The following is an 18,316-nucleotide window of genomic DNA, read 5'->3' as shown; positions in this document are numbered from 1 at the left end:
ATTTCATATCACTGTCATAGTCTATTGCCGATATTGACTGAAGAAGCAACAAAGCTTCAAACTCAAAAGCAGACACGGAAGGTTCTATTTTTGTTGTTTCACGTCACTGTTCTTCCACTTTCGGTTAATCGTGATGATAAACATTAAAGAAGTGATAGATGGATGTGGGATGAAGACAATGGCACATCTACATTTTCTGGCCAATATACTAAATCCCAGATATTCGACTTCGAAGCGCATGCGCTAACCAATTAGACACGGGGTCGGCTTTTTCGTGTTTGTCAGTTCGTCATTCAACTTCCAAAGGTAGCAAAGCAACGTAAAATAACGAAAACATGAAAAACAATACTGATGATAACTCAGCTATTTCATGCTCACCAAATCCACACACCAACCTCTTTTGGCATTCGTTTTGTTTTGTAGAACGGCCTTGGGGACTAAAGATAGCCATTTCCTGGTTCAGCTCGAGACAATTCAGGTGCCTAATAAAAGCAGGGTATTTAACCCACTTCGCCGTAGAGCTTACAAATACATTTGCGATTCCTTGTACCCAAAATGTTAAATGGAAAGCACGATATGCAAACACGGGATTTCCCATAGTACGTATGCATATATTTTTAACGTACGTGGTTTCTGTTAGTTAACCATGGAACAATTATGAGGTTAAATGAAGGTGTATTTTGTTCTTTACGTGTTGAGGAAGCAAGGACACTGACTGGAAGATGAAGAGTGTCATGGGTAGTGTATTGGTTAGCGTACTGAGCTCCCGTGAACTAGGCTTATGTGTGATCCCAACCAAGGGCAAACTATTTATTATATTCTATCAGTTCTTATTGATTTCCAAGCATTTACACCAGATCACAATTTCATGTTTGAATATGTCCTTACATTTTTCTAAGAGACCTAGAGGCATTAGTTCCGACGATGTTCATCACTGCTCAGTCTACTGAGATTTAGAGCTACCCGTCAATGGTATACAAGCCCCAGAATTGCAACGTCAGTTGGGTTGTCTAAACGCAAGGTGATCAGTGGTCAGACAGGGAGGGCTTACTATAATGCTGATGCAATAGGGTTGTTGCATCCCAGAACTGTACGAGACTGTACTTGCATGCAACACATAAGAAAAGTTAACTTTGGAGACTTCCATTTGTGTTCTTTTCAAACAATATGAATTGAAATATCACGTGAGATGTCACTAGGTGCAATCTTAAACCAACCATAATAAAACAAAGAAGAAAATGTTAATTTTGGTGCTCAAAACTGTACACCAATGACTGCCATGTTTAATTTTAGGAAAGCATCTTCTGATGAATTATGCCGAAAGGTCGGTGAGATCCGAGGAAAAACCACTTTCAAGTAAGAACAGATAAATACGTGTAGAGAGTGGTATCCATCAGTTCAATATCTTTCATTTTTATGAAATCAGGTTTCCCCTTTACATTGGATTTATTGAGTAACTTCAAGTTACGCCTTAACCCTGAAAGGTAGGAAGTGAAACATCTTTGTTCGGAATCAAGTTGAGGTACTACAAGCTTTCAATAGAAGAATCGGTGTTGGACAAGAGATGTATGCACACACATTATGTGAAGAAACTTTACAACTTTATATTTCCAGAAGAGACGAGGAAAGTAGAAGTCATAAATCTTAAATTCCTTGAGGTTGGAAATAGTAAATTTTATTATTGAAGAGCGGAAACAATTTATGAGTCTGGCGCCAATCCTTTGGAACCGAAACAAGGAGAGAGAATACTCAGGGAGAGAGAAAATACTTAAGAAACGGAGGATGGACAAAGAAAATCAACTTCAATCTTGTGGTAATCACACCATAAACCTGCAGAACATCATTCCATGTTTTTACGATATAATGAATATGAAGACCTCAGACAAGCTTCTAATACGTTTATATGTGTCAAGACCATATAAATATATATATAAAACATATAGTGTACATTTAAATAATTGTTACATTTGTTCCATCCACATTTCTACTGACAACAATCTTTCAACTACTTTAGAAACGAAGCTTGAAGCTTGGATTCATTTTAAATTGTGCCCTTCTTCCCTTCTTCTGAAACAGTTTGTGTAAAATGGCCATTTCCAAATCTTACCAAAAAACATTAAATGAAAGTAATATATTTTTATCCAGTAACACTAACGCTTAAAACGAAGGCATTGGATTATGCTAACACTTAGGCATTTAATACAATATATTAAACATCAACCTTATAATGCTGTCGATATATTAAAGGTTAATTTCTTTCATGAAATGATTCTATCTCGCATCGCTAATATGGTTGTAATTTTACAAAAATTGTATTGTAATTGTATCCTACTCTTTTAAACCAAACATCATGTTATCTCATTTTCACCCAATTTCTTTTACTCTTTCACATCAATATTCTTCGGAGAGCAACTAGTAATCTAGCAGTATAAGGTTTGATAAATATGTTATTGTTTGAATACTTCTCCGTAGAGAGATACTGTACACACAATGAACTCCTCTTTTTACTAAATCGAGATTCAATATCACATTTTTGTAACTGTTAAAAATAATTGAGAAGGCCACAATGCAAACTTTTTATCAAATGATTTAGTTGTAAAGTACCTATACCATTCAAAACGTTTGTTAAATAAAATCAACATTTCAGAAGTGAGTAGCACTGTTTGCCTAAACTTTTGTATTTACAAGATATTGTATGATAGTACGCAAAGCCCAAATATTGTAATGGTGCAACTGAAACAAAAATGGCAGAGTTTTATCATGTTATGTTCCCGGTATATATATTTTGCATTTCTTCGCAAGCAAGAACATTTTGTACCTTATATTTTACATTCCATGCAAGACTAACGAAATTTCAAATTTTTGGCCTAAAAAAAATAAATGTAATGGCTGCTGAATATTTATTATGTACTCATGCCAGACGTTTGCATTGTTAGAACATAAAATATTTTGTATTTTTAGTGTATGCCGTTGAAGGTTAAGTAATAACTATAGGGTTTTTCATATGTAATGATTATTCCATATTTCCTTTGTACATATAATTTGTAACTTTTTTTTCATATCATGGAATTGTGTATATAAGTAAATGTGTGTGTAGTGATTTTACATCACATATTCTACGTAAGGTATTTGTATATAAAACAACTTTTTAATATGTTCTTGTTTCTAATGAATCTGTATCACGCCCTCTTTTCGTTTCATACTGAATATATTCATTATTTAAAATTTTGTAAAATTCTTCGAAAAGATAATGCTCACTGGTGTGTTCATTTCTTGTCATCAGAAATGTATTTTTCAACCAATCCTTTCTTTTTTCTCATTGAAAAGGCAGGAAAGTTCACTTTTTCGAGCTTTCAGTGGTTTCAAAATGGTCATCCATTCAAGTGGGACAATTTAGTGATATTTGATGCCCGTACATAGCAGATATCATGTTCTAAATTTATGAATATTGTGACACCGAGTAAATAACAAACTAACTAACATTCTAGCCTTCTTAAACCCGAAGGTTCATGGCTGCAGCAACACAGGCCTTCCATCTGTCCCTATCTTGAGCAAGATCTATGTACTCTTTTCCATCCCTACCAATTTCCTTTACGTCCATCTTCCTACTGGTCTCTTACCATCAGGTTTCCCAACAAGAATCCTGTAAACTCCTCTTTCCTCTCCTATTCGTGCCACATGGCCTTCCCACCTAAGTCTTCTTGATTTAATTATTCTAATAATAACTGGACATGAACACAAATTATGTAGTTCTAAATTATGTAACCTTCTCCACTCACCTGTCTCCTCATCCCTTTTAGGTACAAAGATTTTCATAAGGATCTTATTTTCAAATACTCTCAATTTATGTTCCTCTTTCAATATAAGTTTCACAAACATATAATACTACAGGCAAAATTACTGTTTTGTATATTTGAACTTTTAGCTTCTTAGATATTAAACGAGAAGACAAAAGTTGATGAAGAGAGAAGAAACATGTATTTCTTGAATTAAGACTACTCTTTATTTCCTCTTTAATATAATTTTCACTTGTTAATATTACTCCTAAGTATTTGAATTTGGAAACTGGTTCAAACGAGTTGTTATCAATAATTAGATTTTGATTATTACCTAAAACTTGGTTTCGGGCTGTAAGCATATATTTAGTTTTCTCTTTGTTAACTTCCAAACCTATCTCTTTAGTAGTTTTGAAAAATATTTTAGCATTATTCTTAATTGTATTTATATCATCCCCTAATAAGTCAACTTCATCTGCATATGCTAACAACTGAGTCACACCATTTCATTTTAGTCCTTCTTTAGATTCTATTACCTTCCTAACAGCATATTCTAAGGCAAAATTAAAAAGCAATGGAGATAATGCATCTCCTTGATTTAACCCATCATGAATTGTAAATTTGTCAGACACATTAATAACCAAACGAATTTTACTTTCTGTTTCACTGGTGCATACTTTTATCATACTAACAAGCTTCTTAGGTATTCCAAACTCTACTAATATATTATATAATTTATCTCTTTTGACCGAATCATAAGCTTTTTTGAAATCAATAAATAGCTGATGGACATTTTGATTATATTCCCACTTTTTCTCAAGTGTCTGTCTGATTTGAAACATTTGATCTGTAGTTGATCTGTTACGTTTAAATCCACGTTGATAATCTCCTATAATTTCATTAGCATATGGGGTTAGTCTTGTTAAAAGAATGTTAGAGTTAGAGTAGAAAATTTCCACGGTAATTATTGCAGTTCATTTTATCACCTTTTTTAAAAACAGGAACAATTATGGATTCTTTCCACTGTTGAGGGATTTCTTCTTTATTTCATATTAAACAAATTAATTTATGAATTTGACATATTAACTAATTTCCACCATATTTAATTAACCCAGCTGGAATTAAATCTATGCCAGGTGGTTTGTTATTCTTTAGCCTTTTAATAGCATCTTTAACTTCAGTCAAGTTAGGTTCTGGAACTAAAGGTTCTGCTGTGTGTACTTCATTTACTTCTGATTTATCTCCTACATGAACATTTAAAAGGTCATTAAAGTAGTTCTTCCATCTATTTAAAATATCGCTTGGGTCATCAAAAAATTGCAGTTTTTATATTTTATCAAGTTTACTTTAGGTTGCAACCCCTTTCTAAATTCATTTACACCTCTATATAACTCTCTGATATTTTTGGTTTTGCTGTTTGTTTCAATTTCGTTAATTTTGCTTTTCAAATAATCTCTTTTTTTACTTCTAAACGTGCGGTTAACTTCTCGCTTTATTCTATTATAATTGCTCAGATTTGTATCATCAGAGTCATTTAACCACCTAATTCTAGCCTGATTTCTTATTTCTATTAGATTATGACATTTATTATCAAACCATGGCTTACTTTTTCTTGTTTTATGGTATCCTATACTTTCTTTAGATGCTTATTCTATTTCATTACGTATCTGCGCCTAATTCTTATTTACGTCTGTTTCATTTATATTTTCATCATCATTTAAATCCTGCAAAACATCAAATCTATTTTACAGTTTAATTTGGTAATCTTTCTTAATTCTTTTATCAGCAAATTTTCCTGTATTAAAATTTTATAACTTTTAGATTTTGTTGCTTATGATTTATCACTGCGAGTCTTTCTCTAAATTTAGCAATTACTAAATAATGGTCACTGGCACAGTCAGCACCTCTATGTGTACAGTCAGAGAAAGAATTACTTTGGCCACGGGACCTAGAAATTCGTAACGTCTCAAAGCCTGTTGTTTATGCAACCCAAATAACAAAATATTCGCTTAAGTTTGTCTGGTGGATATGCGTTCTCGGGAAGGATTGAGCATTGATAGCACGAGTCACATGGCTCATGCCCCAGCCACAACAAACAGCTGGGTGCTACGTGGCCTCAAAAGGAACATTTCAGCAACTGGTTTCTTAACACGAGCTACACCTAAGGTAATATTCTTTCGAGTGATATTAGAGTCATTGTCAAGAAGATTCACTGAAATGATGGTTCTCATCACAGACCACATGCCACACGTTAATTGTTTAAGTCTAGTTTATACACTGGACCTACAGATTAAAGTGGGATCCTAACCAAATGTTCCTCTATCTGGTACTGAATTCGGAAGCCTTTGATTAAATGGCGAAGACGTTACCACTACGCCATTGGAGAGGCAATGGAACGCCTTGAGAAAGAGACGAGTGAATACATATTTGGCGTAAATTTTAAAAATAAGACAATATTTTGTGGTCACAGTTTCGAACCGTGGGAGAGGCATAGATTTTTTGTCCTATCGTCCATTTCACGAGTTTATAATTCTTCCTCGCCGACACGATTAACACGAGTGGTAGAAGAAAAGCGAAGTTAAATAACTGAAATAGAAATAAAAGGAAAAAGCGAAACAAATTTTATCCATAATATTCTGGAATCACTTCAGTTGTATTCAGGGAATGCTACTTTGAAAGAGAGCCGTGGTCTCTAACTTGTCTTTTTCCCTTCCTTTGTGTTCTCGATTCCCTCTGTCAAGATCGGTCTAAAACTAATTAATGCGACGTTAATTAAACAATCCAAACAACGAACCAATGCCAATCAACTGCACAAAACAACATTCCAATGGTTTTCGAATCGGAAAACAATTGAGATACTGTAAAATGAAGCAAGAAGCAGTGATAAAGTGGGAATTTGGTACGATATAGAATTAAATCGGTGAAGATGTTCGATTTGATTGGATGCTTGTTATTTAGTGTCGCTATCCTTTCACGTTTGGCAAATAGCGACGATGAAGATGAGTAATGAGTGATGATATGATGACATTGATTAAGGGACACTCACCAAGAACACCTATGGTTAAGCCGAGATTCGGACCAGGGAAGCATGCTGTCGTAGCGCGCTGTGCTAACCACTCCGCCACGGAGGTCGGTTAGGAGTGGACATTATACCATATTTTGTGTGCGCAATTGGGATCAATCAATGGAATGACTAGGCATATTATATTATTAATATATTCATATAATATCACGTCATATAAATCGGCACGAAGTGACATCAGAGACAATTAATCTTGCATTTGAGCCTTTCAACTAATTCTTCGACTTCAGGTTAATCACATCAATAAGATAAATTATGAAACAAATGATAATGAATGTGGGATATTGACAGTTATTACGAATTACCTGACACAAGCAACATTAAGCAGACTCGGTGGGCAAGCTCATTAAGTGGTCGACATTCGATCTCGTCACAAAAGTTTCCGGGTTTGAGTACCGTCCTTGTCACGGGAGTTTGAGTATTTCGTCATTAATTTCACGGAATGGTCACTTGTCCACAAATGGGAAGAAAAGTGATGTTACGTAACAAAAATAATAAAAATAAACATGATCGAAGAGTACTTATTTCATCTCTCACGAAATCTCCTACAAAACCGGGATATATGAAATATATGTATCTTCACATACGTTTTCGATTTCTATGTTTAACTAGTCGAGACCGAGAACGGAAGAGCAAATTTCAATTCGAGAAACCGAGAGACGGAGACACTGTAAAGTCTTGTTTCTTTCTTGACATCTCCCTAATTGAGTTGTTGTTCTGTTTCTTATTGGCTTTGTATTGGCAATTATTGTCATTATTCTTCCCCTGTAGGTAAACCATTACGACGATTTATGATGAAATAGAGCAGATAAAAGGGCACGAACAAGAGTCTCGTTCGTGCCCGGGACTTCAACCCAGAACCTTACGTAACGAGATTTGAAATTCTGGAGAAGGCATCCGTGTTTCGCTTGGCTGTCTCTTTCCTCTACTTCTGTTATTTTATCATACATGTATAATTAAAATGGATCTGAGAAAATATGTGTTGGTTACATGCTACAGATGTGAACTTCAACATGGAATAAATTATTATTTTTTGTTTCGTATGTGGTTGAACATGAAATTTTCTTACACTGTGGCAATTTATTATTTTAGCTTTTGTTTTGTGCACAAATAAGCTAATCGGGACTCGACCTTCAGTTTAGAATGGGATACGAACCACTACGTGCCTCCACCTTGTATCGAACCCTGGATCCCTTGATTACAAGGGGACGACGTTATCACAACACCATCGAGGAGGCCCCGTGACAAAATTTTATCCACTCGATCTATACAATAATTTATTTCAACATTACATTTTCGTTTTTTTCTTTCTTCTTGTTAACTACTCTTATACAACTCTTTTTGCGTCTTCGAATTTCTTCTAGTTTCAGGAAAGAAAAAATAATACATGCAGGCTGTATAACCCTTCCCTCCCACCCCGTGCAAATAGATAGAAAGCTCACTCTCGAGTACTAATTTATAAATAGCGTTACCATTAGGAAACTATTCGAACGTTAACTGATAGAACTGCAGATGAAAAAATACTTACAGACGCTAACGAAATATCTATTCTTGTATAAGCTCACAGGCAACAGGTATCTGGTGAGTTATTCACTCTTGCTTACTACGAGCGAAGGTCACTGAACCAAAGGGTGACAAACAGGCGTCTGCTCTACGAAACTAGGGTTAGCAGACGAGGCTACGTGTTCCTGTTATCAATGACGTAAGAAATAAGAAAGAACACACCTTTCATATCAAACTAGACGTATGTTTTGGTCCCGTCATTGCATGTAGAACACTTTCTCTTCGTGGTCTTGACGGCCTACGTAAAGGTATCTCTGCAAGAAGAATATCTTCCCATTGAGGGGAGGAAAAGTGTGTGTGTATTGAGGTCCTTCAACTTTCGCTTTCTTCTTCATTTGAGAACGCGTGCTGTATCGTCTACTTAATCCAATCTATCCGTTGTAGGTTTAAGGTTCTGTTTGTTCGGTAATTTCACATTGTCTTCCTGCTTATGTTATTCGGGACGAAGGTTCTGGATTCGATAATATGGACAATAACGGGATTGTGTTGGTTGGTTGATTTGGTGTCTTTAGTCCACTTTACGCACAGTAAGACTAATCGGGAATGCACCTACAGTGGAATCCGATCAACTATGTGCCTACACATTACTTTGTTACAAGATATTTGCATGCTAAGATGTAGGAAGTGCTACATTTTCAGTGTGTGGAATTGAGAGTTATTTTGGATACGAAGAATCGGACAATGGAGTAGTGGGAAAAGGATCACCTCACATGTTTGAATTATACCCCCCCCCCCCACACACACACAGGATATCGGCCGTGGTTTTTATAACGAAATATAACATAGATGAATTGTGTCAAGAAAAACTGTAGCCTATTTACATCCCTACGGAACTTGGAAGAAAGTCCACGTAGTGCAACCTTGTGCTTTGCACCAAGTCATGAAGGCTTGTAGGGGGTGTAGAGTTAGGACCCCACACTTTCTTGTTACGGGCGAAGGTGGGGATAATGTGATCAGCACCACGCTCCTGGCCGCCTTAACCCCCCCCCCCTGAGTTTCCTACAGGTACCCACTTTATACGACGCTGGTGGGCGCCGGAACCACTGGAACAGGTGGACAAAATTCCAATTCTCCCCAGTCGGGGATCGAACTCAGATCTCTCGCATGGTAATCAAACGCCCTAACGACCGAACTACCGCGACACACATATAGTATAGTAGTCTTTGTAATTAAGGCAATAATTATTTTAGCGTTTAGTTCAACGCTTTTAGGCGAATCATTTTCGGAGATATAACGTGTAGCTCTTGTCGGTTCTGCTACTTGGCTTGAGAAAAGGCGATATTCTGACGAACAACATTCCACCTGACAAGTCACGTGACTTTCCTACATTCCCTGTGTCTGTTGGCTATTGCATGAAAGACGAGTTGCTCTTGAGACAGACAGAATCACCCGATCACCTAAAGGTGCAATGTGTGTTGCCTACCTTTCCGGCTTTATTTACTGCCATTAAAGTCTTATAGGGAAGAACATTTTTCCACCACTGTACGAACGTCAATTATACTACTAAGCCTTCTCTTATCAATGAGAATATGATCTCTCTGATTATGAGTTTTACCATCTGGAGAAGACCAGGTATATTTATGGATATCTTTATGTTTAAAAGTGGTACTTTTCACAATTAAATTCTTTGAGGTTGCAAAAGTAATCAGTCTGATACCATTATATTTACTTAATTGATGAAGACTTTCTTTACCAATCGTGGGTTTAAATGTCTCTTCTTTGCCAATCTGTGCATTACAGTCACGTAACAGAATTTTCATGTCATACTTTGAAAATTTATCAAAGACCTGTTCTAACTCTGCACAAAAATCATCTTTAGTATTATCATCTTTATCTTTCGTTGGTGCATGTATGTTTATTAAAATAATTTTACACCACCTACCCTGTAAAACTGCATATGATATCCTATCACTAATAAATTCTACTGTTTTAAGAGCCGAGACAATTCTATTATTTATGAAAAAGCCTGTTCCAAAAATTATGATTTTCAATACGACCATAGAAAATTTTTATAATTTTTAGTTTTACAATTCCCTTCTCCTGGCCACCTAACTTCCTGGACAGCTACTACATCTAATTTATACTTAACTATCTTATTAACTGTACACTGAAATGCCCCTGGCCGGTAAAGGCTCAGAACATTCCAGGTGCCTAATTTAATATCCTTATTCCTAATGTAGATCTTATCCTTAGTCCAGGGACCTCCCAAAGTAGTCCCCACCCAGAAATCCGAACGGGGGACTATTTTACCTCCGGAATATTTTACCTTGGGAAGATCCATGGCCTCATATTGCTGTTTCTTGACATGCAGAGTTGTCAGCTCTACGCCTAACCCCCAATATGAATGGAGGACCGCACCTGTCGTTGGTCAGCGGATCCCTCGGATCTAGCTGGGAGGATCACATTGTAGTCCACCAACCATACCCCACTTCTGCCGATTGTGGGACTCTCATAGAGCCATGACAGGACAGCTCTGTAAATCCCAACAGAGCAAAATGTTGACCATTTCACTCTGTTGGTTGACTAACTGCAGTGAACAAGTCACTGGGCGGTGTGGTCGTCACATCCCTTTGTGACACCGAGTAGTCTATTTAATTTTGTAATTGTTGCTTGTGTATTGTCCTATTAAACAGCTACGAACTTGTGGCAATTTTCCGCCATTTGTTATTTATAATTAATTATTTCTCGAAAATCGCTAAAATCTCCAACAGATACGTGTTGGTAGCGGTCCCCGCTCAAATTCGAGAGAGAATTTCTGTTAATTACGAGAACTCGCGACAGATGGCAGTTTTTTCGTAATCACGCCACATTGCCTATGACCCAGAAAGCGCACCTTTTGAACGTAGGTAAGAAAAGTTGCAGTTGAATTCTCGTCGGCGTACGTGCTCTTGCGATCACGTCGCAGTACTCGTGCGAGTGAGTAACGGTGAAGTTTGCTCGAACATTCTATCGCTGCAACATGTGATTGCAGTCCGCTTAACATTTGATTGTAACGTGGAAACTGAACTTTTTATAAGTTTTTTATGGCTACTACATCGGTTTTGGAATACTGCACAGACAAGAAGGAATATAAAGGAATTTCCGTCCGTACGTACTTCAACAAAAGGATTTAAAGTTACCAAAATACTTGGCAAGGTAACTTTGGTTGTACAAGGAGGTTCGTACCACTAGACGTATTCGACATGGAAGCAACGACTGGATGTTGAGAAGCTGGGACTCCCCTAATCACGTAATTCAGGTATGAAAGTGGACATTGTTGAGTGCGTCCGAATTTAGATGAAAAGTTGCTTAGGCCTAATTTGAATAAATTATGTTACGGTTCCAGTGAGTGCGCCACAACTAGTAAAAAAACACACAATTCGTAGTGAACTTATTTCAGTATTTCGTCAAGTACGGCTTGAGAAAGGAATATTGCAACGGCACATTTGTAGTAGAGTAAAAAAGGGGTGCGGGACCGTCATGTACCGTTACGTTAGGTCAATCGCGACGATTTATGCCGTCCTACTTATATTTCGAGTTTTCTTGCATTAATTTTCCTAAATGCGAGAATTGGTTATCTCCCTCATGATGTGTTCGGCATTGTTATTGCTTATTTGTATACATTGGTAAAACCGTTGAGAAAGCATAGTAAATAAGTCGTAATAAGAATTTCTACACAAATTGTTAAATAATGCGACATAATTGATATAAGCGAACGTTACAACGTTCTTATTAGTAGTATTTTTGGTGGTCAAAAGAACTATTGATTGCTTTATTTGGATTTAAAGTAAAAAATCTTGGAATGTCTTAACATACCTAACAGAATTTTGGTAATCAAAAGGTGAAATTGAATAGTAATGTAAATTCTCCTTCGACGTGAGTTTTTGATTGCTCACTCTTACTTATTGGTTATTTTAACCGTTAATCGAAATATTTGTGAAATAATGAACAATATTAGAACATATTATTATTGCAAATACTTGCACGCACGATTTCGTGTTAAAAATACTTGTTAGTGTTACGTGATCAATCATGCCGTTAAATCGAGCAGCACTTGTTAATTGTGCCATACTTATGAACTGTTAAAGAAAACTTGAATAAAAGTATTATATTATGTTAACTGCAAACTTTTCGCTGTCATTTTCAACCTGATCCGCAACAAATCAACAAGATTGTCAAATTGTAGTTTTGTGTACTTAGTGGTGACTGTAGTTTACATTGTGTATGATAAAATGTGTACAGTGCTCACGTAGACTGGAAGATGTCTACGCATTTAATGTTGAAACTTTCTTTATCTTACAGTCACGTATTTTTTTAACTTTACGTTTTCCAACAACGTACAAGAACAGCTTTGTACAAGTTTGACTCTCCTATTGTGGCCCACACAAATTTGAAGTTCTCTGGAACTTTGAGGTGCAGTGAACAACACTGCAAATACCTCAAATCAAAAGATTTTGTACGTTATGCTATTTTGTTTGTTAACATCCTGGCCTCTAGTTTTGAACATATGGTTGCTTCCTTCCTTTATATAATTAACGGTGCAAGCATAACGTTACAAACTACAGCAACTTTCTCATGGTAGGTGGCGCACCAATGAACTAATGGTACTGTTGACTGCCTGTTGCAGTTTGTTCATAAGGCCACTTTACGTACTGAAAGGCTAATCGGGACTGGGCTTAAATGTTAAAGTGGGGCCCGAACCACCGAAGGCCCCTTCCGGTTATTCAACACGAAACCCCTTCATTACAAGGGGATGACGTTACCACCAGTTTAACGGTGTGTCACAACGGAGGTGTGACACAATCAGCTCCTTCAGCCACTGCTTTCTGCCAACAATGGTAAGAAAACAACAGAACAAGAGACAAATCTAAATTGCATAACCTTTATTAATTGCTATATTAATTCTCCGAATTAATTCTATCGTTAAAGATTGGCAATCTGGGTCTCATCCAGAATGAAAATTTGTTGGGGGGGGGGGGGTCCAGCCATGATCCAAAGCAAATGACGCGTCATCCCGCTCCATAATAGTACGAGTATATATTTATTCATTATTTTTTTATTTTTTTCTTGTCGTTTCGTTATTCTTGGGAACGTAATTTCAGAATTGAATGTCTGTTGACACTTTTCAGAAGCAGTTTGAAATATTTGGCTCCACTATTCATCTCAAATCTCCCGAAGTCTCTGAAGTAGTTCTGTGACGTCTCTTGGGCAAAAAAGAGCAAAGGCTAAATTCTGATGAGGGCTCTAAATACTTTGACAACTGTAAAGTAAAACTGAAATCTGAGTACAATTAAGAACGTCCCCTTTTCTATTGCAGATAGAACAATTGCTTGGAATGATTCACTCTGACAGTTCCACTCAATTGAAAAGGTTGAAGAAATTTAACCAAAGCATGACGTGAATCATGTTTTTATTGAAATCTAGTTTCACACGCTGACAATAATTTGTTTTAACTTTCTTGTACATAATACAAGTATTGTTTCTTAAAGAAAGAACACAAACTCCACTTACTCTACCAAAACAGTTTCTCACTGAGATTTTCAGCTGAATTTCACCAACCAGTACGAAATTTCGTAAAAAGAAGATTTAGTGTATGTTATTTTCAGAATCCACAAACCGTACACACAGAGACCACACCGACCACATCATGTGTCTCTTAGGAAAGTATGCTGAATCAACCATACAGTTTTTCAATAAGATAAAAGAAATTTGGAGGAGATGTCCGCGGCCCCTGGCCCCAAGCCCCTGGATACGCCCTTGGTAACAATAAATTATGGTATGAGTAAACATGCAGTAATATAACGGTTACACAGTTAAAGTCACCCCCCTTCCCAATCACTGCTACCCGTCCCTGAGATTATGCTCTTTTAGCTTATATGAAACTTCTGTATGATATTTGGGGTGCATTAAAAACATTGACAAATAATTAGTCACCCCAACCAGATCGTCCTTAACAGCAGATGACACCACCTCTGTCTGGGATCACTGCATGAACCCGCTGCGGTAGAGATGCTATTAATTTAAGGAAGTATGGCTTGGAGTAATTCCTGGAGATTTTCAAAGCGATCTACAGCTACAAGACGAACATCACGGCGACCATCCTCGTCGGTCATGCGCGTTTGTCGGCCACAGTTACGACGCCTAGCTGAGGTTCCTTGCGAGGTACACCTCTCCTTGTACACGCTCTGGACTGTCTGCTCTGACACACCTACAAACGTCACTCACTTTTTGTCCATTTGCACACCTAAACACAAAGCGCCACCTTACAGTCACTCCGTCACGTCTGACTTGCAATCCATTTCACAAACTGCTTGCACACAACTGACGCTCAGAAGCTCTCGAGGTAACTGTTCAAGATTTGTCACAGAGGTCGCTGCTCATTGGCCCACCGTAGTACTATCGAGACGCCATCTGTTGGGCTGGGAAGAAAGACCATGTTCTACCAGAGGGTGATTAATGTTTTGTCCAAGCCGAAATATTGTAACACTCGAAGGGTTAGCATTAAGGTGTATTAACGTTTTAGGAACGCTAATGTGGTTACAACTGAGACTAAAGAAAAATGGCTTAATAATTATTAAAAGCTTGAACAAAGTCAATAAAAGATGCCATATATTCTCAATATCATTGTAAGACATCAGGCGGGCTACAAAATGTCTAAATTGCGTACAAATACGTATTAATATTGTGTGAATACACTTCTTAGCTACTATTGAAAGATTTCGACGTGCTTTTGCCCACTTTGTTAACTGTAGCGCCTGTCGGACGAGAGCCGTACTAAGTGAAAGTTGAAGTTGGAGGAAGTATCATCGCCACGACAACTGCATATTATTGTAGATGGCTAGGGATGCTGGTGCAGAACGTTTGCTTCCTAGTGTACTTCTCTTCCGGTTTCCTCCGTCTGCTGGAATGCTCCGACTTGCAGAGGAGAATTCCACAGGAAACGGAGGTTGCAAAGTACAGCGGAACTGGCTGCTATTTAAGCGAAGGGCGCCCTGTCACCAGGCGCTTACTTCAGTTGTAATCAGTTGGTGGATCATTGAGAGTAGCAGCCTGTGCCGCCGCCAGGAAGCAGAGGTCAGCGCGGGCACACCCCTCAGCCACCCCTTCTCCTCCTACTCTTATTTTGTTAGCTGAGTAAACGGTAAAACACCTTCTGACCTTATCTCATTTCTCCCGAAATAAGTGCTCTATCAATATGGTAAAGTAGACGATTTAAGTTATTTAGGACGACTGTTTGCAATATGTAAGAAAGCAAACGCAGGTCTATGTATTTAAGATATTTCAGACAACATCAATAACTTCACAAATTTTCTGTTCTTAAAAAGAAGGCAGAAATAAACGGATAGCAAGGGATTCAGTTGCACGAACAAGTTTCTCAAGCCGATATTCACTTTGAGATATAGCTTTGTGGCACTTCAGATTATATTAACGGATATCCTTCTAAAGCAAAGAATTCTTCCCACATCAGAGCACAAAAGTGAAGAGAAATTTACCGCCAATATTTTAATTATTCTCTGCAAAATTTACGCATGAAGAGAGTCACAGTTAGACGAGGAAGTCATTACAGTTTTTCGGAATTGTAAAATAATGTAGGATAATTTCGTTATTATATCAACAACACACGTAAAGTCTTGTATTCTGCGTGGGTTCCAAACTTTGCAACGTTATCAACACCTACACTGTTCGATATAAACACCAGAATAATACCAGAAGACCGCTGAACAAGAAATAACCTTTACGATGTCGAAAGATGTATTGAAATGTAGCAATTCCAAAATGTTGGCAGGTTATTGTTTATCTTGCACAAACACGATAACCTCCATAGCAACGAAGGTCTCCATAGCAACCAAGAAAGAACACGGTGATTCAGCAGAAGGTATAAGTGGAGAGAAATTCAAAAGAAATAAATATATGTGAACGTAATTAACAATAACCAATGTAGTTAACCAATGTCGATATATTTCGTACGTACATATAACGTTGTTTTTTATTCTACACATAGTAAACTAGACCTTCCCGAAGGCGCAGTGGTAGCGTCGTCGCATTTTAGGGTTGGATACCCGGTGGAGGCACGTAGTGGTTCGGATTCCACTTTAAACTGTAGGTCCAGTCCCAATTAGCCTTACTGTGCATCAGGTGCACTTAAAACACCAACTCAATGGAAAACGAAACATGTATGCAACCTTTAGCAACTACGTCGAATACCTACGAACTCTTAGAAGGCTTGTATGGAAATACGGCAAAAAAAAACTGAAAATTACTAGTGCCATTATTATTATTATTATTATTATTATTATTATTATTTCTCTCCTTTTCACCACAACAACATGTGCAGAGAATAAACGTAGCTTCGTAATTAGGTTACTACAAATTTGTGTGCTGTAGTATACAATAATAGAGGTCCTTCTTCAGTCCCTAACATTCTACGCTCAGTGTGGCCATATGATTTTCAGTCATAGTGTAGAATGTAACTGTAAAGGTTGTAAGTGATTTCGGTTGAATTAACAAAATAAGTTTGATTCAGTTTCCGGTACGGAAACAAAACGAAAGAAAAGAATATTAAATTTGGTATTTTTTAAGAAATTCCTTAGGAACCTTAAGCAAGTGTGTACGTTTCCTAAAGAGCATTTAGTACTGGTGAATAATCATGACATTTGTTCATCGTCTGTTTAAGCATAAGTTTGGTTACCATAAACTTTTCGGCGGGGAGACTTATTTCACACTTTCTCTCTGTCAATAGTTAAACGTTATGAAAAATGCGTGCTGAAGGGGATGCGCAAAAACGTAAGGGAGGTGCAAGCACCCCTTCGCTCCGCCACTGACTGATTAATTCTGTATTTTTATACTTCACTGATCATCAGAGTGTGCTGCCACAATGTTTGTCTCGGTGCATAAAATCACGTGACACTTCTACGCAGCCTCTGTTCTGGACAATCCCTTTGCTTCGAGGGGCAACACAGCCTCTGTCTCCCAGTGTAATGAAGCACTGCCCAAAGGATATCTTCTCTCGAAGGAAGTCCTACGCAACACAGATAAGGATAGTTGTTTGTGCAAGGAACTTCCTCTGTTCCTTCGTTGCCGTTGAAAACGCAAGATGGAGACTTTTCATCTATTTTAGGTGAGTTTCGCATTCTTACCTCTTCATCTAATACTAGTCTCTCTCTATATTCGATTGGTTGCTGAACAGAATGTAATAGATGAGCAGGGGTGCTTACCCCACCCCGCACCCTTAAGGACAATGGCGAACTCTCCCCACATCATGTGATAATCCCCTTGAAGTATTGAATTACCGCACCGTGTCTACCGCTCTCCTGGTACTGAAAGTCACTTTTTGAACACTTTACTTGATCTGCCCCCATAAATTGTTTCTTTTCTTCACTTAAGACTACGACGCCAGGGGTCCCGGGTTCGAATCCCGACCTGGGCATTGATGTTTGTGGGTGTCCATTAATCAATTTCATCACATCATCACTCATCCTCATTTTCGCAAATTGGTCAAAAGTGACACAAAATGCGAATTAAAAAAAGAAGAAAATTAATCAATCAATCAATTCAACCAAGGGATTTGATATGGTACAAGTAGTAGCAAATGGGACTTGGAATCAGCTACACTAAATACATTACTAAGGAAACATATCCTTATTCCTCCTCCCCACCTCATCGCAGCAGGGTGCCAAGGTGTAATTTTTTTACATATATTTTATAATAAGGTATACATGTTGATTTTCATATTATTTTTTGGGAAAATTACACACCAAAATTTTGATGGCACGGTGCGGCCCATTATCTTCCTCTGTGGCACTCCTGTAGATGAGTGGTTACCGTGTGTTTCTTTTTCATGAAAGAAATTGTACAAAATAATTAATAATATAGATGAGAGAAACATCCACTGCCTGCTACAAACTGTGGATAAATA

The sequence above is a fragment of the Lepisma saccharinum genome, chromosome 15 (assembly GCF_977018435.1).
Source record: "Lepisma saccharinum chromosome 15, izLepSacc3.1, whole genome shotgun sequence".
NCBI classification, from domain to species: Eukaryota; Metazoa; Arthropoda; class Insecta; order Zygentoma; family Lepismatidae; genus Lepisma; species Lepisma saccharinum.
This window is presented reverse-complemented; position numbering follows the sequence as displayed.